Source organism: Marmota monax, unplaced genomic scaffold, assembly GCF_021218885.2.
Source record: "Marmota monax isolate L192 unplaced genomic scaffold, Marmota_monax_Labrador192_F-V1.1 WCK01_AAM20220418_F8-fsc00013, whole genome shotgun sequence".
Lineage (NCBI taxonomy): Eukaryota > Metazoa > Chordata > Mammalia > Rodentia > Sciuridae > Marmota > Marmota monax.
This window is the reverse complement of record NW_026692202.1, coordinates 10,668,022-10,689,098: the sequence shown is the minus strand read 5'-3', so window position 1 is coordinate 10,689,098 and position 21,077 is coordinate 10,668,022. Positions and strand designations below refer to the sequence as shown.

General features: G+C 36.4%; 1 long non-coding RNA gene across 1 annotated transcript; it reads right to left on the bottom strand.

Annotated features, from left to right (window-relative positions):
- Positions 1 to 35: 35 nt before the first annotated feature.
- On the bottom strand, positions 36 to 20,794 carry LOC131423776 (uncharacterized). The gene is made up of 6 exons (XR_009225825.1): positions 19,831 to 20,794; positions 18,957 to 19,035; positions 18,170 to 18,312; positions 8,400 to 8,526; positions 7,929 to 8,094; positions 36 to 1,091 (listed from the first exon to the last, which is right to left on the bottom strand). It is a non-coding gene; the product is annotated as an uncharacterized LOC131423776 (long non-coding RNA).
- Between the last annotated feature and the right edge of the window lie 283 nt (positions 20,795 to 21,077).

The following is a 21,077-nucleotide window of genomic DNA, read 5'->3' as shown; positions in this document are numbered from 1 at the left end:
TTTATGCACTTGTCAAGAAGAAAAAAACACCCAGCTACTAAATGCCTTTTAAATATGACTATATTTTCCCAGAAACGTGAGCTTTAATAACAGAGCTTTAAGGGGTGGTACAAAACATATAATACTAAGTTAGAAATAGAAGACTAAATTTATGAAATAACCTTGACAGTAAATAATACTTTTTCAGCAGAGATCCAACCTACATCTCTGTTGTAGAAAAAGGACATCGACTTCATCTCACATAGTCCATCAATCAGCTTTGAAATGCAAATTTTTGAGAGATAACAGAGAGATCACATCACCTGTAGAAAATATCTGATCAATGCCGTGAAATTTTCAATAAAGGTAGGAGTTTTAATCTACAAAGATTCTTCAAGAATATCTCTTCAATTAATATATATACCTGCACACATGTATTAAATTCAAGAATAACAAAATTTCTAGGGATAATGGAGAGTGCAACCCAACAATATTAATAACTATTGTATTTTAAAATTCTTGTTGATAAATTTCAGCCTCTTTCCTTTTGATGCTCTCTACACAGCAAATGTGGAAAGAGGCATGAAGGACACTCATTGATATAAAATTAAGCTAAAAGATACTTTGGCCTCAATTATCTAGATATTTTGAGCAAATGCCAGATGGTTTCCTCATTCTTCACTTCCTTTGCAAGAAACAAACAGCTTATGTCTTATTTTCAGGGAAAAAAACTTTGCTTCCATTATATCACTGACAATTTCAGAAGTATAAAATGACTTGGAGATGAATCATCATGTCTAAGAGACAAGAGATTTTAATAGTTTCCCCTTCAAGATGGACTTCTTGGTGGTTTCAAAACAAAGTTCTGGTACTTTGAATCCCAGGATAGCAGTGTGTGACCCACACCAAGTGGAACTTTAGTGTCTGTAACTTTTTAACCCAATGACACTTCTTGGGGTTTCTGTACTATTTTTCTCTCCTCTTGTCATCTAGCATGGCACTAAGATGCTGATCTTCATTCCACCTTCTTTGTTATGTCCAGGCTCCCATGGACAGGCTGGCACCAAGTCACTTTGACAGCCCTTCCTCAACCCACTCTTATAGCAGGATTTCTGTGTTAGTGGCAGAAAAATGGAAGGAAGGAAAAAAGAAAGAGAAAAGTAAGTCCATCAAATAAGAAAAATGTCACAATTAAAATATAGTCAAACTAAATGTTTCATGTTATATAAATTCAATTAGGATGTACCAACTAAGTTTTTTAAAATTCAGCTTATGATGTTAGAGACAAATAAATCCAGCCAATGCACATGTGGTGGAGGCCTATTTGATGGAAGCTCTTATATGCCAAATGATTCTAGTGGCAATTACTCTTAAGGGAAAAAAATAAGTTTTTAAAATTAAAATTATAATTCCACTCTGATATTCTCCAAACTTTAAGAGATCAACAACAAATAATTCCATATATGAGTCCAATTCACTATATCATCTGAGAGGTGTGTTCTGCACCCCTGGGAGGCCCACCAGGATGTCATGCTAACATTGTTACACAGCTATGGATGTCTGGTTAACAACTCTGAAAAATATTAAATCCAAAATCATCTCTCTCTAAAACCAAATCATCTTAACTTCCTCTTTAGGAAAATCCTGGTTTTGCCTAAAGTTCTGTGACCCACTAGGCTAGAACATAAAGTAGTCTCCTTAATTTTATTAATAAATGTGTTGATGCCGCCATCTGGATTCCAAGGAAATGTCCTCTGTCCTTAACCTACCGAGGACTCCAGGCTTGATGGAGTCACCTTTATGTTTTGGACACTGTGCTCCACTCAAAAGTAAAATTGACAAATTAAATTTAAGAATGCTCATCACCCTGCTTTTTGCAGATCCAAGTTCTAGACATGCATTATATTGAACATCAAAAGATTAAATCCTTAGGCAACTTCTATTCATGACATGACCCTTTACAAAAGACATTACAAAACTGATCTGTATTGATCACACTTTTGTATTATGAAATAGTTATTAGAATGTTTATCCATTCTGAAACTTGTGTTACAAATGTAACAGTTGCAAGTGTTAGTTTGGGAAAGACTGCCTCCACTAAGGGTCTATTGTATCTCTTTTCCACATCACCAGTTAGGTAATTTACACCATCTCCCTTTTGCCTTAGATGCCAGAATGCTCACAGACCAATTGGGCCCATAATCATAACCACTGTACATTACACTTATTGTTTCTTTCCTTCTTAAACTTCTTTTCCTCTTTTTAAGAATTAATATTTTGTCATAGTCATCCTTTTGTAAGCTGACATAATATGCTTCTAGCAAAACAAAAATACATCCCTGTCCTCACTCAAAGCTTATTATCAATGCATTTGCATACACAGATACTCAGGTTTGTTCCCATTTAGGCACATGTTCCCTTTTCCTACCCCATGCACATAATTTTCTATCATCTTCTTTGCACACAAATATGCTGTAGAATTCTCAGTATGAAATAAAATTTATGCTTGACGCCATATGCCCTACAGCTGTGTCCATTTCTCTACTTCTCTTTAATAGTAAAACTCCTTAAAATAACTCACTGTTTCCAATTCTTTTCCATCCATTCCCTCTTGAATCCACTCTTGCTAAATTTCATCCTTGGAATGCCTCTAAGCCAGCACTCTTTAGAGTCACTCCTGATTCCGTGTTGCTGAAGCAATCAATCCTCAGTCTTTAACCCCAAGAATAGGGTAAGGGAGTCATTCATCTCAGATGTGTATTTTAAGGGAGTGCCAAAAAGGGGGTGACGGAAATTAAGTGTTTTGATGTAGTATTTTAAGTAAAAATAATTGCAAAAATATCATGATAACATTCAAATTTTTAAATAAAGATAAAACCTAGCCAGGCCAAGACTAGGGTAAGGGAAGCAAGATGAGTCGTGTGAGTATACTGCCATTTCCTGTCTTAATCATGATACTTTGCCAGGTGTATCAATCAGCTTTTCATTCCATTGACCAAATACCAGAGACAACCAACTTAAAGGAGGGAAGATTTGTTTTGGCATTTTCAGGGGTTTCAGTATATTATCATCTGACTCCATTGTTTCTGGGCCTGTGATGAGGCAGAACACCATGGTAGAAGGGAATTGGTGGAACAAAGTTGCTCATCTCATGGCAGCAAGGAAACAGAGAGAGAGAGGAAGGGGCCAAAAACAACCTATGGTTCCCCATGGGCACATCCACAAGGACCTGCCACCTCCAACTAGCTTACACCTCCTATAGTTTCCACCACCTCCCAATAATCCATGAAACTATGAATAGCAATAGATTAATCCATTTAGGAGATCAGAGCCCTCATTATCCTATCATTTCCCCAAATCTAAACATTGCTGCATTGGGGACCACACCTCCAATACATGAGTCTTTGAGGAACAATTCATATTTAAACTATGACATTAGAAATACTTTATTAATTTTTAATTTTGCCTGAAGACATTAATCATCTTAATGACTGCTTGTCTTGGTGCCCCCTTTAAGTTTTGCACCCAAGGCAAGGAACTTACTCTGCTCTGTTCATGAAAGTGTCAGTCCTAGAAGCATTCCATCTTTCTTGACTCACTCCGAATTTGGCATCCAGGGCACCATGTCTCCTTTCTCTTGCAATCTCATTGTTACTCCTTCTCAGTCACTTTTGTTGGTTCCTCCTCTCCTCCAGCTTCTAACTGCTTAGAGCTCAACTCTATGATGTCCTCATCTATACGCATTCATCCTCTTCATGACCTCACCAGGCTCACAGCTTTAAATATCACATATGTGCTAACAACTCCCAAGTTTTTATCTTCAGCCCAAACTGGTCCCCTGAAATCTTGGCTAGGTATACCCATTTTACATTTAATGTGAAAAAATTCCACTTTCTATTTTATCCCTTAAACTATCTCCCCCTATAATTTTCTGCTTCTCGATAGAGAGCCATTCCATCCTGCCCAAAACTCAAGCCAACAACTTTGAATTACTAAAAGTAAGTTCTTCCCCTTAATACTCTCATTTTATGTATGATCCATCAGCAATTCCTGTTGGCTCTATCTTCAAAATATGTACAGATCCACTTCCCACTACCATTCTAATCCAAATGACTGTCAGTCCTTGCTTAGACTAATTACAGTTTTCTGTAAATGGTCTATTTGCCTCTTTCATTTCCCTATAGTTTCTTTTTAAACAAAGCAGCCAAAGTAATCACTTTTAAATGAAAATTCTGTTATGTTTTATGTTTTAGGAGCTCTTCATTTCACTCAGGATAAAATCCAGAGCTTATAATGAAGCTTTGCACATAGGTTTTCATATCTGTGAGCCAGGTAGTCGTGCTCACCTATAATCCTAGCTATTCAAGAAGCTGAGGCAGGTGGGTTGTATGTTCAAGGCCAGTCTCAGAAACTCAGTAAGACCCTGTCTCAAAATAAAAACTAAAAAGCATTGGGGATGTAGCTTAGTAGGTTCAATTCCCTTTTGTTTTAGTTAGCTTTTTCACTGCTGTGACTGAAAGATCTGACCAGAACAATTGGAGAGGAAGAAGAGTTTATTTGGAGACTCACAGTTTCCAAAATCTCAGTCTAGGGTCGGCAGGCTCCATTTCTTAGGGCTGGAGGTAAAGGAGAATATCACGGCAAAAGAATGTAGTTGAGGGAAGCAGCTCACATGATAATCAGGTAGCACATAGAGAGACTCCATTCACCAGATACAAAATATATACCCCAAAGTGATGCCCCAGTGCCCACCTCCTCCAGCCACATCCTACTCACCTTCAGTTACCACTCGGTTAATCCCTATCAGGGTTAAGACTCTCACAACCCAGTACTTTTTCCTCTGAACCTTCTTATGTTGTTTCACATGTGAATTTTTGGAGGACACCTCACATCCAAACCATAACATCTTTACTGAAGGAAAAAAAGTACCTGTGGATGGATGGATGGATGATGGAGGCATTCATTCTAAACCATTCACATTTCTGTTTCTCAGGCTGCATGAGTAGAAAAGTTGATAGAATTTACTGTGCAAACCTGAACAGACCACTTAAATACTGCACCCTCTTCTTGTAAGCTTTTATTGTAAAATCATCTTAATTTGTTTTCAAAAAATAAATTGAAATTAATACAATAATAAGTACAGGAAGCTTCCAAACCCCTTTTTGTTTTGACTACATTCCTGACCTCTTGTGCATACAGGCCACTTAGGGTGGCTAAAAATAAAGTCCTTTTTCTCTGTTGTCACCTGCTTCCTATAGCTGTAAGTCCCATCTGTTCCTATAGAGAATCATCTCTGAGCTTTATTTCCATGAACTATTTTTTTCTCTGACTCTCCTCTATCATTTTCTTTATTCTTCATAGAGAATTGCTTGCTTTTGTCCAGCTAGCAACGATTTTACCCTTCCTCCTTACCAGGTGTAGCTCCAATTAAATTTGGGTGTCCATTCTGCCCGTATGACTCAAGGCAAATCCTGATTAAGAATCCAATTAGGATAATGCTGCTTCCTTTCCTAGCAACTGCATATCACTCCGCTCCAATCTATGGGAATGGTCTGCTGGGGACTTTCAGAAAAGTTAACCTTTCAATAAAGAGACAGATGTAATGAAAGATTCTTCTGCTATTGGACATTGTGCTATCTGCATGTTACACCTGGGCACCTAGCAGCCATTTTTATAACCCTGAGGGAAGCTATCCAGGGACGAATCTAGAAATAGCTAAGAAAAAAATGATGGCAAAAAAAACTGGGTTCTTAATTAATCAATGAGCTAATAAATTAATATTGCAGTTACCCTTTCTCAGGATTTCTTGATATATGGGACAACAGGACTTTTTTACTGTTTATACAGTGGGTTTGGAATGGAGAGTCATTATTTGAATCTTACCTGATACAAATGGCCATACACAGTAACTTCACTATATAAGATTTTAAGGAGATGGAAATGTTAACTGCCTTGATTTTATCATTACATGCTGTATTCAAGTATCAAATTATCACACTGTACACAGTAAATGCAAATGATTAAAATTACAAGAGCCCAGTTGCATACACAATTTGCATATAAGAAAGCTCCATATTACATATATAAACTTGTATCTAGAATACCCCTTTCCAACCTCCATGAACTGTTTCCTCTAAATTAAATGCCCAGAGCAGGGCATCTCATGTTGAGTTACTCATGTTAATTTCATGCAGGGCCCAGTCTCTTTGAGATCCCAGAAAAAGACACCTGCTTCCTTAGTGTGGCCCAGAAAGAAACTGGTTTTACATTTATAAACCCATGGATTGAAGTAACTAAAGTTTTATTATGCATAATGACCAAAAACAGAATCATTCTTATTATTATAAAATGAGATCTAAGGGAGAAAATTTGTCTTGAACTTTGTAAGACCTTTACAAACACTCAGTTCAATAGAACCGCAACAGACTCTCACAAAAATGAAACAGCTACAAGACATTTAAAAGAACCCCCACAGAAATGCATAATTTGAATCATTGTGATATATTTTTTTAAGTTTCAGACATTCTGAAATCTCTGTTGGGTGGGATGTTCTATAGATAATGGTTAAATTTCATGAGTTTTTAGTGTTGTTCAAGTTTTCTAAATTTTTTGTTGATGTTTTTCCATCCATTATTGAAGCCAATGTATTGAATTACAATTATTATCATTGAATTATCTTTTTCTGCCTTCAACTTGTCAGCTTTTGTTTCATTTATTTTAGTTGCTGATGTTAGTTTCATATACCTATAATTTTTAATAGTTTCTCAATGGATTAACACATATGCCATTAAAGAACATCTTTATCTCTAAAAAAAATCATTATAACAAAACTACTGAATGCTTCAATGGCACTCTGTAAATGTTCATTCTCTCATGAAGTATTTGCTTCACTAAGGATTATTTTTTCTTTATAAAATTCACTTTCAAAGTTGAATCTCTGCATAGAATCCCTTGTTCTCTCTGGGTTGCTGATGAAGTCTAGTTAAAATTGTAAAATTCTGCTTTATTTCCTCCCTTTTTGGTCGGCTCTAGCTTCAGCTCCAGCATGGTTTTGGCAGAAATGGGTTTTTTTTCTAGAGTTTGGCTAAAAATCCTCACTCAGGAAACCTCCAGATTGACATTGCAGAGGTTCTGCTTGTTTATCTTTTCAATTTGACATGCCATACACAACCTCACTGATATATGAAACATTAGTACAAAATGTAGAAAACTTATTTTGCTTTTTGCCTCCATATGCTTTTTTTATGATGAACTGAGTTGTTTTTCCACAGGCAATGGGTTTTCCTAAAGTAAAACTATGAAAAATAAAAGCTAAAATAAAATAATTTAAACAGAAATTTTGCATTGAGATTCTTACAGTTTCCTGCATTAAAAAAAAATAGAGGATATTATGAAGTCTCTAGAAAAAAAAGTCTAACTAGAAAGGCACTTTTGAGAAAGCCTGAAGTATGTCCAATTTACATGGCAGTATATATTTCAAGATTTAATCATTATGGGTCACATTATCAAAGAGGCCTCCACCCTGAATTCCAGAATTATACTTACTATTATTGTATTTCATGATAATGATAAGTAAACATACATTGCCCAATTGTGTTAAATGGATATTTTGAGAGACATAAGAAACAATGAAAAAACAGCCTCTGCAGAATTTCCTTTTATTACAAGTATGTAATTTAGTAAATATTTTGAGAATATGGACACAGCAAGGTTTTTTTTCTTATCTGACTTTTTTGCTGTTATAATTTTTCACTTGCAAATATTAGAAATTCATCTGAGTGTTTTGCAATATTAAAAGATTAAAAAAAAACATTGTGAATTCCCTTCTAAAATAATGAAAATAAATAGTCCCAGTTCTAACTTTTGCCCTCAGATGGGAGGCATAGTATATTGGTTTAAATTAGACAAATCTGACAGACCTAAATTTGTACAGTAGCTCTATCACCTACCTATCCATGATGTTGGGCAAATCCATTAACATTCGAGACAGATTCTTCATCTATAGAATGTATAGAAGGATCATCACTCCCCACACTCACTTCCATAATAGGACTTTTCACACTGAATTATAATCATCTGGTTACTTGTCCATTTCTTCCATGACATTACGAGTTTCTTGGGAAAAAAAAAAAAAAAGAGCAGTGGTTCTCAATCTTGGCTGAACACTATAATCACCTGCGGAGCTCTTCAAGCTCCCAATGCCCAAGTTGCACTCAAACCACATAACTGATTATCTCTGGGGGTCATCTGAGATGTCTTTTTTAAGCTTCCCAGGCAATTCCAACATGAGTCAAGGTGGTGAACTCCTCTAGAGGCTTAGTGCAGTACCTGGCACACAGGAAGCATGTTAAATAGAAAGCAAAAGTAAACTCAGTCAGCAAATGAGTGAAAGCTATCACAGACCACATTGTAATACTTACACCTTTGCCCACAAGGCTGAGAGCTCATAGGCTGTGAGAGCCACAGTCATATTTACTTTCATCTACATCTTCTCACACAACGTCACTGTCCTTCACATTCCTTGATATATATTATGATCTCAGAATTCTGTTGAGATAGAATAACATGAAAAAAGAAAAAAGAGGGTGATTTTGGTTAATTAAAGATTTAGATGAACACTATAAGACTAGAATTTGTTCATAAGAGTTAAGCACACCACCCAAAGAGTACAAGTATCACAGCTCAGACACCAATGTTAACAACACCTTGTTTACTGAATGATCATATCTTATAAAACTCTTTGGAATAGCCTGTAATGCTGCCTCCAGTTGCAGTGAACACTTGTTCTTATGTTCCTGCTGCAGTGTAAAGTAGAAAAGGTTTTTTTGCTCCCCTTCCCTAAATAATGCTGGAACATTTCTGAACTCTACAAGACAAAATCAGAGTCTCATTTCTTAGGGTGAAATATTTATTGGGTTTATTCTTTAACTTTTGAAAATTTATTCCTTAACTCTTTCTCAAACATAACAGTTTAAAAGCATGTGTTTATTTATTTCCCTATTATTTATTTACATGTCAGTAAATTCATACCCATTAAATGTTTTGATGGAATTACTTTGACACGTAAAAGGAAATTCTCACTGGAAATTCTCTATGTGAGCTAGTAATAACTGGTAAGAAGGCAAAAGAAAAATAAATATGTATATATTAAAAAGCCAAATGTAAAATCATCCAAGTATTTGAATGACAATGACTTCACGGGGAACTACATCTATATAATAAATTGATGTATTTTCTGTATAGAGCCATTGTTTCCATCTACTGAAATTTTTACATCCTATTATGCAATAATACCATTGTACAGATGCTTAAGATGACAAGACCAATGACCCCACTGGACTTAATTTACCTAGGTTACTTATGGACAGACTTTACTGGTAAGCCATAGATAGATGCCACAGTCTGGCTGGGCACAAATGCCGCAGTCTGGCTGGGCACACAATCACGAGCCACCACACAGCTTGTAGATTCAAACAGCAACTCTTTATTCCCGAACTCACACCAGCCGTCTACAATCACGTTCTGGGGAAATCCAAGTTCTCTGCCCAAATCCACCTTCTCTCCCAAATTCACCTCCACTGGGCTTCTATCTCCAAAATATACTGTCTGAATCCCGTGAGAACTCAAGGGGAACTCAGGCAGCAGGATACGCCCTATTCCCAGCAGGAATAATCTTAAACCTTAAACCTGGAACCTAAACTGGGAACTCCCTAAACAAGATTATCTTAAAACCGGGAACACCCTAATCTGCCTTGGTCCTTGAGCAAGGTCACTTACATTCAATGTCACTGCAACATGTCAGCAACATGGGGTACGCTGGCAAGGAAATTGTCATACCTACTTGGCTAATGGCTCCCAGCATCTCCCCCCTTCTGATTAATTAAACAACAAGCAATGTGGCTTAAGGACCGTGCCTGGTAGGTTGTCCAATTCAACATATGGTTCTTACCCGTCATGGGAAAAACTGACCTTTAGGCGTCAGCCTCCTGTCTTAGGTTGATACCACTGCAATTGAATCATACCCGTCACTGACTACCGGTCCAGCATACAGCCATACTTGTGGATAGGTCTATGCACCAGTGGGGGGGTGAGGTTCTTGGCCCCCAAATTTGGCCTTGGTGCCAGTGGGGGAGTGAGGTTAATGTGGCTTATGGACCGTGCCTGGTAGGTTGTCCAATTCAACATATGGTTCTTACCCGTCATCGGAAAACTGACCTTTAGGCGTCAGCCTCCTGTCTTAGGTTGATACCACTGCAATTGGATCATACCCGTCACTGACTACCGGTCCAGCATAAGCCATTGGCCCCCAAATTTTAGACCATCACTAGCAGAAGGGAGGAGGATACAGAAATGCCACGACACCAAGCCAATTGACGGCTCCTTGGGAAAAATTGCATCACTGGTGACACCATCAGCAAAGATATGTCAGCACTACCACAATTAACATGGGGTGCGCTGGCAAGGAAATAAAAATTATATCACTGGTTAATCACTGTCGCAGATGTAAGAATGGCCAAGCTGGAGCTCTGGATATCAGCTGTTATGGATTTGCGTCAAATTATCTTCTTTTCGATCTGTAGAAATTGTTTTAGTTAATCTCTCTGGAATCCAAATCGGCTGCTGTTCTCCCTGTGGAAACACACAAACAAAACCCCGACTCCAGACATCACTGGGTCAGGACCTTTCCATTGTCCTGTTAGAATATCTTTCCAAAGTACCTTAGGCTTATGTACATTTTTTGGATACATGTGTCTTTCCGCAGCACTAAGTCCTTATGAATCCAAATTTTAAAAGTTTAGAGTAAAAAGCATTATTTTAAGTTTATCTTTGGGGGATATATACCCCTTTCCAATTCCCTCTTTTTGCTTTAATAAGTATGTCTGTATCTAATAGTTGTCTTAGCTTTTTGCATTTTCTATCTGTGTAATACCTTACTTGACATTTTCAACCATTTTCTATCTTATTTCTATCTTCTAGTTTTTTTTTTCCTAAGGTTTGTATATTTACCCTTAGTTGCTTATTTTCCTCCTAGTTTTTTTTTTTCTTCCTATTTTGTGGGTTTAAAATTTTTGTCTTCCTACATTTTTTTATCTTCCTACATCTTTTCTATCTTTTTCTTTTTAACTTTCTATACTTCTGTCTTTAAAGTTTTTCACTTCAAATTTTTAATCTTTTTTATCTAAATATCTTTTATCCTATTATCTTCCCATTTTTTTAAAGTAATGCCTTTAAGATTAACTAGGCTTCAATGATGCATAAGCATCTTTTTCCGACATGAAGGTATCTCGACCACCTTCAATTTAACCTTTTAAAGCCTTTCAATTATCATCTATACTGTACTTTTAAATGTACTTTTTCACCACCTACAGCTTCACTCTTTTAAACGAGGCTTAGATTTTGTTTAAATCGCTTCAATGTTAGTTTACATGGCTGCCCTTCAACCAAAGGCTTTTTTTTTTTTTAACTCCATTGAGAAGCTTTGTCTCAATCTGCCATGTACAAATACCTTTTTCTTCTTTCTTCCTTTCTCAAGCTTTTAAAGTAAGTCTAGTTTCCTCAAAATCTTTTTAAATGGCATTTTACAACTTTTTACTTTACCACACAGAGATTATCTCATCTAGAAACATTTCTTTTTCCTTTAACCTTTTATATTAAAATATATTTCCACATCTTGAATCTTTTTCTATCTCTTTTTTAACCGTTAACCCTTTTTATAAATTCACATTTTGAAACAACTCTTATAAAATTTCTGATTTAGACAAATTACTCCACTTTAATAAGATGAAAGACTTTCATGTTTTTTATGATACTATAATACTATAATTGAAACCCAACTGAAAATTTTTCTACTCTTTGTATATAAATTACACATGATAGAATCTTAACACTTAGTAACCTTGTTTTAGCAAAGACACAGACACAAAGCAATATTAAACCTTTTTCCATTTACCAATTTATGAAAACACACATAATGTTTAAATATATTACCTTATGGAACTTAATAAGTAAAGAGTACTTGATTTTATATTTAGTGGTTGATATTTTAACACTTTAGCTTTGTAAATTAATCAGATGTCTGTAAAAACCAAGATCTTAGACAAATGTAGTAAACAGAATTAGCCATCTCTTTCTTGAAGAAAAATCCTTCTACAGGATACCATGATGGTCCCATTGATATACTTAATAACTCGTCTTTAAAAAGCCATTGGCTACATTTTTGTATTGTATCAACATATGCCCTAATTGTTCTTGGTCTCACTGGGGTGCCTCCTTCCTCTAACAATTTCTCTTGCTCGGAGGCGAACAACTTCAAACCTTGAGTCACCCATTTTCCCCAGTTTGCCTGAGAAAGTTCTAGGAACAGGCAACTTGAAATAAAAACAAAATAAATCAAAACAATAACACATTGTTTTTTGAAATGTTCACCCATTCTTTCTCTCTTCCTCAGGGGTGAGAAATTTCACTTACCTCTAAGCTTCAGAAGTTCCCCGCACGGGCCGCCAAATGCCGCAGTCTGGCTGGGCACACAATCACGAGCCACCACACAGCTTGTAGATTCAAACAGCAACTCTTTATTCCCGAACTCACACCAGCCGTCTACAATCACGTTCTGGGGAAATCCAAGTTCTCTGCCCAAATCCACCTTCTCTCCCAAATTCACCTCCACTGGGCTTCTATCTCCAAAATATACTGTCTGAATCCCGTGAGAACTCAAGGGGAACTCAGGCAGCAGGATACGCCCTATTCCCAGCAGGAATAATCTTAAACCTTAAACCTGGAACCTAAACTGGGAACTCCCTAAACAAGATTATCTTAAAACCGGGAACACCCTAATCTGCCTTGGTCCTTGAGCAAGGTCACTTACATTCAATGTCACTGCAACATGTCAGCAACATGGGGTACGCTGGCAAGGAAATTGTCATACCTACTTGGCTAATGGCTCCCAGCAGATAGAGCCAAAGTTCTTTCTGATAAGTATATACTGAGAACTGAATATGTGCCTTGCATAGAACCTGCTTTTGTACATAACAAAAAATACAAAACACACACACACACACACACACACACATACACACAGAGAAAGGCAATAATGACTTTGCATAGTAGAGACAGAATGTAAAAAAAAAAAAAAAATGGCAACTCAAGCTGAAACCATGCAAAGTGACCTTAATAACCAATAAGAAATTTTCACTAGTGGATTATATCAAACATTTAAAGAACAATTAACACCAACACTTCTCAAACTCTTCCAAAAAATAAAAGAGGAGGAAATTCTGCCTACATGGTAGCAATGTTATCCTGATACCAAAGCCAGAAAAAAAACATCATAAGAAAAAAAAAACTGCAAACCAATATCTCTTGTAAATACAGGTGTAAAAATCCTCAATGAAATATTGGTAAACCAAATCCAGCAACATTTAAAAAAAAAGTATATTCCATAACCAAGTGGGATTTATCTAAGAAATACAAAATTCATTCAATATTGAAAACCAATGATTCATATTAATAAAATAAAGGAAGTAACACTATATAATTAGCATATATAGACATAGAAACATCACATTTGACAAAATCAATTTCATGATAAGAAAAAACACTGAACAAAACCAATAAAAGGGAACTTTCTCAATTCTCAATCAGATAAAGGACATCTATGAAGACACCCACAAATGACTTTATTTGTACTGGCAAAACACTGAAATCTTTCCTCCAAGATCAGGAAGTATCAAGGATATCCATCCTCATTGTTCTATTAAACATTGTACTGGAATACTACCCAAAGGAATTAGATAAGAAAAGGAATTAAAGGCATCCACGTTGAAAAGGAAGAAGTAAAATTATTTGTTTGCAGATAATATGATCTTATATGTAAAAGCTCCTCAGAAATATCCAAAAATAAAAGAAAAACAGCTATAAAGCCAACAAATGAGTTCAGCAAAATTACAGGATATAAGAATTATACAACACAAATATGTATCAGTTGCATTTCTATATACCAGCAATGAATAATCTGAAAATGAAATTACAAAGACAATTTCATTTACAATAGCATCAAAATAAACAAAATATTCAGGAATAATCTTAATTAAAATTCAAGACTACTTCACTGACAATTATAAAACATTGTTAAAATAAATTAAAGAAGACCTAAATCAATGAAAAGATAGCTTGTGTTCATGGATTAGAATACTCCTCAAATTGATCTATAGAGTCAATGCAATTCCTATAAGCCAAAAAAATATGAGGGCTCATATTTTCCAATCTCAAAACATATAATACATATAGAGCAGGGAGGAAGAGCAGGAAGAAAAGATTAACATTAAACAGATACATGAGGTGGGATGGAAAGGGAGAGAAAAGGGAGAGAAAAGGGAAATTGCATGGTAATGGAGGGAGTCCCTCATTGTTATACAAAATTACATATAAGAGGTTGTGAGGGGAATGGGAAAATAAACAAGGAGAGATATGAATTACAGTGGATGGGGTAGAGAGAGAAGACGGGAGGGGAGGGAGGGGGGATGGTAGAGGATAGGAAAGGTAGCAGAATACAACAGTTACTAATAGGGCATTATGTAAAAATGTGGATGTGTAACTGATGTGATTCTGCAATCTGTATTTGGGGTAAAATTGGGAGTTCATAACCAACTTGAATCTAATGTATGAAATATGATATGTCAAGAGCTTTATAATGTTTTGAACAACCAATAAAAAAATTAAAAAAAAATAATAATACATATAGTACAAAGCTACAGTAATCAAGTCAATGTGGCACTGGCACATATAGACCAACAGAGAGAACTAAGAATCCAGCCAAGTCCATTAGTAGCTGAGAATTAAAGTCTGTCTGCCAATGGCACCCGAAATGGCTGAGGCAATAAGTCACTCTTTGAAGAGGAATTTGGACAGCACATCATTATGCCTACCATACTGATGGATGTGATTACATTAAGAATAAAAACTTCTGTTCAATGAAGGATACCTTGGACAATGTTAATAGGCAGGAAGATAAAAGGTGAAGATATCATCAGTGTTTATAACTGATAATTACTAATATCTAGAACGTAGAAAATTCTTGTAACAATCTCAACCCCCCAAAATGAACAACAAATATAAATAGGTAATGTGCAAAAAAGAAAATTCCAAAAATTCTAATAGCATATGAAAGGATGCTCAAATATCATCAGAAAAAAAGAATAAAGTAAAATTGTTATTTTAAACCTCCACACCTATTAGATTAGTAGAAATCAAAATCAGAAAGGTAGAAAATAAGTTGGCAAGGGTGTGGGGATATACAAGTATCCATAAAGAAACATACTGTAAGTTGGTCATCGCAGCATTATTTGTACTAGCAAAGGTTAGAAGCTGAAAGTACATAACTGGGAAAGTGGAAAAGTAAAATATGGTGGATGCACATCCTAGAGAACCATGGCGCAATCAGAAGCCACATAATAGATGTAAACAAAAAATAGGTGGTTAGTAAAAACATGATATTGAATGAAAAGATCTTTAAAAATAGGATAATATTAAGTGTGGCATATATACACAATGGAATATTACTCAGCAATAAAAGAGAATAAAATCATGGCATTTGCAGGTAAATGGATGAAGTTAGAGAAGATAATGCTAAGTAAAGTTAGCCAATCCCAAGAAAACAAATGCCAAATATTTTCTCTGATGTAAGGAGGCTGATTCATAGTGGGATAGGGAGTAGAAGCATGAGAGGAATAGATGAACTCTAGATAAGGTAGAGGAGATGCAGGGGAAGGGAGGGGGCATGGAGTTATTAATGATGGTGGAATATGATGATCATTATTATCCAAAGTACAGGTATGAAGACATGAATTGGTGTGAATATACTTTGTATACAACCAGAAATATGAAAAATTGTGCTCTATATGTGTAATAACAATTCTAATACATTCCATTGTCATATATATAAAATAGGATGATATTAAGGTAGGATGACCTCCCTGATTCACACTATTGTATAATAGTGGATGAAAACTGAGAATATGACAGAATATTACTACCCTGACTATAAAGCAAAGGTAAAGAGATTTTTTTTACTTTAATTAAGGTCCCTTATCAGTTGTCTTTAATCATAGAGAAACCATCCTGAGAGGTTATGACCAAAGAATCAGGAACAGACACCTCAAACATTATAACTACAATCAAGAGTGTCCCTGAAAGACAATAGTCAAGGGAAATCTTTCTTGAGGGAAGAAATTAAAGGAGTACATTTGATTTCCCTCTTTGTCAAGTTTAAATATGGCCAGAGATATAGGTCTACATTGATTTATGGGCAGTAGCTAATAGTTTGGGTTGATGGTTAAAGATAAGATTAGAATATCGATGACAAGAAAGATAATGGGAGATGTTTGTGGAGAGACTCCACTTGGAACATGAAAACATCTGCTCACCAAAAGGCATCTACTGCATATGAGGCTCTCAATACTCAGGTGAAAAAAGATGACCATTTGTATGATGCCAGGCAGCATCTTCCCGCCAATCAGGTGCTTGCTGAATGAATTCACAAAGTAGATATGACAGCAGGGATGAAAGTTATGCATTTGTTCAACAAACATGGTCCTCTCATCTAGGCTGATCCGGAACTGCATTGCAATATGCATAAACTGCCACCAAAAGAGAGCAGTGCTAAGCCCTCAAGAGGCATCATTCTCTGAGGGGTGCCAATTAAACTTTTCTGTATGTTTATTACATCAGACTTTTCCTTTCATTGAATACAGTAACAATTTGTCCTGACCACAGTATAATGTTATGCATTCTACAAATGATTTTTCCTTCTCTCTCTCTCTCTCTCTCTCTCTCTCTCTCTCTCTCTCTCTCTCCTTCTACCAGCACCATCATCATGGATTATAGAAAACCTAATTCATTATATTCCGTGTGACATTGTTTAATTTCACACAATAATGCATTTGACCAAAAAACTTAACACAACAGAAGAAGTGCAATAATGAAATAATATCCTTGGAATTCACTCCCCCATCACTTGGCTATACCTGGCCTGACAAGATGTGTAATGATCTATAGAGAGTCACTGCTATTCCAATTAAGAATATCCTAAAAGTCAGGTTCTGTGGCCCAGGTTTATAATCCCAGCAATTTAGGAGACTAAGGCAGAAGGATTGCAAGTTGAAGGCTAGCTTCAGCAAATTAGTGAGGCCCTAAACAACTTAGTGAGGTTCTGTTCCAAAGTTTAGATAAAATAAAATAAAAAGGTCTGGGGATGTATCTCAATAATAAAGCACCCTGGATTTGATCCCTGTACCCCTCATCCCAAGAAAAAATCCTAAAGGCTGAGGGTCTATCTCAGTGGTACAGTACTTGCCTAGAATGTGCAAACCCTGGATTTAACCCCCAGCACTACAAAATAAAACCATATCCTCAAAGTTTGGGGCTATGTCTTATAAACCATCATATGCTTTGAATCAGTGACCAATATATGATGCTGTTTCTTCCATGGTCAGAATATAAGAGTCTAGGAATCAATGTCACTATCCTATCTGGTTAACACACTGGCAAAAATTTAACTTTCCATCTCCCACAACTTTTAGCTCTGCTGATTTAGAGGTTTTAGTTGAATGCTTCCACAAGTAGACATAACAAATGTTCCATTGGTCTGAAAGTTGAGAGGGCCACCTGTCAATTTGGGGCCTTTCATGCCCCTGAGCCCACAGTGAAAAAGATCACTTTAATTACTGGGTGATAGATAATGGTTAACCAATAAGAACTTGGATGCTGCTACACAATGCAGGCAGTGAATACTCAGAGATACATTGGGGTGCATCTTAAAGCTTCCATTTCTAAGAGTAAAAGGTAAACTACAGTTATCACAAAATGACTGAACCACTGAAGAAGTAAAACCTCTCATAAATGGAAGTATGAACCTTTGGCCAGGTAAAGAACTAGCTGAAGTGATAGCTAAAATCCAAAGAAATATGAAACAGGTAGTGGAAAAAAAGTTACAAATATCAACTATACCCTTGTGACCAGTTCTAAAAACACATTGACAGTAGCAGCTTTGCATATTTTCTTCTTGCTTATTATGTATATTTCCACTTTTTCTATTGTTTTATAAAAGGACTGTTGATGGTAGTATAATTGACAATTCAGTCTTTAGGTAACTGAAATAGAGGATTAGTTAATTCCCTGTATGTGTAAAAAGTACCTTTTGGCAAAGTTGAGTCTTTTTTGGCAGGAAGGAAGAAGTAGAGGGCAAAGAAGTCTTCTGAAAGATAGCTGTATCCAGAGCTAGGGATATAGCTCAGTTGGTAGAATGCTTGCCTCACATGCACAGGCCCTGGGGTCAATCTCCAGCACCACACACACACCAAAAAAAAAAAAAAAAAAAAAGTTGCATCTTACTAAACAGAAGCATAAAGTCATTATTGTGCAAAGGTGCTGATAGGGTAGAAGCATAGTATTAAGGTATTGTCCTTCAAGTCAATTCTTCCCTTCTAGATCTGCTTTGTAAACCAGGCTTGGGACTCTAAAATCACTTCATCAGCTGGACCACTATTAAATTCCATCAAAAAAGGGTTGTAGAATGAGTCTGAAAGGCAGACAAAGAGCAGAAAGAACTTGTTCCTTTTTGTTTGCCCACCCTTCCTGTCAATATTACCAGCAATGGTGCTTCACCCTGGCAGCAGTAGTGTGTTTCAGCCTCCTACTCTTTTTTGGCACTCCCAGCAGCAACCTTATCGTGCCCTGCCTCCATCAGAAGCATCATCAACAGCTGCCAATGTCTCCTGAAGTTTGAGTCTCCCGTTCCTCTTACCTCAAGCTACCTCTACTAGCTAAGTAGCACTCCCTCTTCAGAGGGCTGAGTCCTAGTTCCCAGAGACCCTTCCTCCTAACTTTAAAGTACTAAAAAAATTGATTTCCTATATTTGTTCCCCAGCCCTACTGTTTGCTACATTATCTCCATTTTTCATCAGTCTTTGCCTTTTGCTTACCTTAAATACTGTATTAAATCACCTAGTATGGTTTCTTTTTTGCCTAATGGAACTTGACTGATACATACGTGATGGAGAGCTGCATGATAAGCAGAAACACAGGTTAGTCGTACATATAACAATACAGAAATCATAAATAATAATCCATACAGAGTACTGAGTGAAAAACAAGAAGTAAAATGGCATATTCAACATAACATCAATTATATCAATGAAAAAGAATTCCTTAAGAAAAGCAACGTGTATTTTGCAAGAATATATACAATACATATTAGAATGATAGTCTATGACAGAGAGACAAGGATCAGAGGGAGATTAGGGGATAAAAGAAAAGGAAGGAGGAAGAGGGAAGGGAGGATGGCTTGCTTTGCATAAATTCATGATGATAATGTGCCAGACACTGATATGTACAACTAACTCAACTCTCCACTCGGAAGAGTATAAGAGTCATAAGAGTCATGACTACCTTGATTTCAAGTAACAGAAACTCTAACTAATTTCAAAAGAAAAGGGGAGAAATTTCCTTCTTTCATTTTTGCCTCTGTTACTTACAAGTTTTATTTAAATATCATTAACAGAAAATATGTGTCAAATATGAACATTGGTTACAATGCCAATACAAATGCCAGTAATTATTCAACAACACAGTTAATAATTATTCCAAGACAATGCTTTATAAATTGGTTGCAGGAGACAAGTTAGACATCAGGTACCCCAGGAGGAAGGGACAGATCAGTTGGCTCAGGAGATGTTTATATGGCAGCCCAAACATGCCTTCCCCTCAGGTTATGCACATGGCAGCTCACATCATAAACTTATCAAGGCATTAGGTCAGCCTTGATCAAAAGGAGGGGGGGGGGATTTCTTGACTTACAAAATGAAAAGGTCCAAGAATAGAATTTTAGGCACAGTTGAATCCAAGGTCTTAATTACACTTTACTCTGCCTTTTGCTTTTCTCTGAATTGGTTTCTCTCAAGCACATTCTTTCCACAGCAGTGCTCCCAGAATGTAAAGACTTGTATGTTAACCTGGAAGATAAAACTTTAATGTTTTTCCCCTCTTTTCTTATTATCCTGGCCAAAATTATGAGTTTAATGTTCATTCATCTTGATTGATCTACTTAGCTCAAATACCCTCCTTGAACCAATCACTATGGAGCTCAACACTGTTATGGCTTGGATATGAAGTGTCCTCTAAAAGCTCATGTGTGAGGGCTGGGTCTGTGACTCAGTGGTAGAATTCTCACCTAGCATGCATGAAGCACTGGGTTCCATCCTCAGCACCACATAAAAATAAAGATATTGTGACCATGTATAACTAAAAAAAATAAATATATTTTTTTTAAAAAAAAAGCTCATGTGAGAGATAACACAAAAGGTTGAGAAAAAAAAAAACGATCAGATCCTGACAGACTTAATCCAATCAGTGAAGTCATCTGATGGGATTAACTGGGTGGTGGAGGAAGATAGGGTGTGGCTGGAGGAGGTGGGTCATTGGGGATATGCCTTTGGGGTATGTATATTGAAAGTGGAGTCTTTCTCTGCTTACTGATCAATACGTGAGCCACTTCCCTCTGCCACATTCTTTCACCATGTTGTTCTGCTTTACCTCCAGCCCGGAGGAATGAAGCAAGCTATCTATGAACTTGGACCTCTGAAACCATGAGCCCTCAAATACACTTTTTTTTCTCTGCAATTGTTCTGGTCAAGTCTTTTAGTCATGGCAGCGAAAAAGCTGACTGAAACAAACACATTGGTCAATGATGAGTGATTCTCCCTGACTAGGGTCAGTTCTACTGAGATTATTACTAGAAGAGCTAGAGTGATTCTTCAATACAATATCAAATTCATTAAAACTTTTCTAATTCTGCACAATCACTAATAACACACACAATAGCACTGTTTTTACATTGGATATGTCGTGTCTGAGTAGCTCACAGAGGTAGAGCTGGTCTTAAAAGCGAGGACAAAGAAGGTGACTCATGGCCATGTGGCTATATTTTAGGAATGCTTCAAATTTCTCCTTCCTAAAATATCTTTTCCATCTGCTAACTACAGTCCTAAAATTCCAATTACACTACTGAGATTTATTGTTTGGGACCTTAACGTGGACCCTCCAAG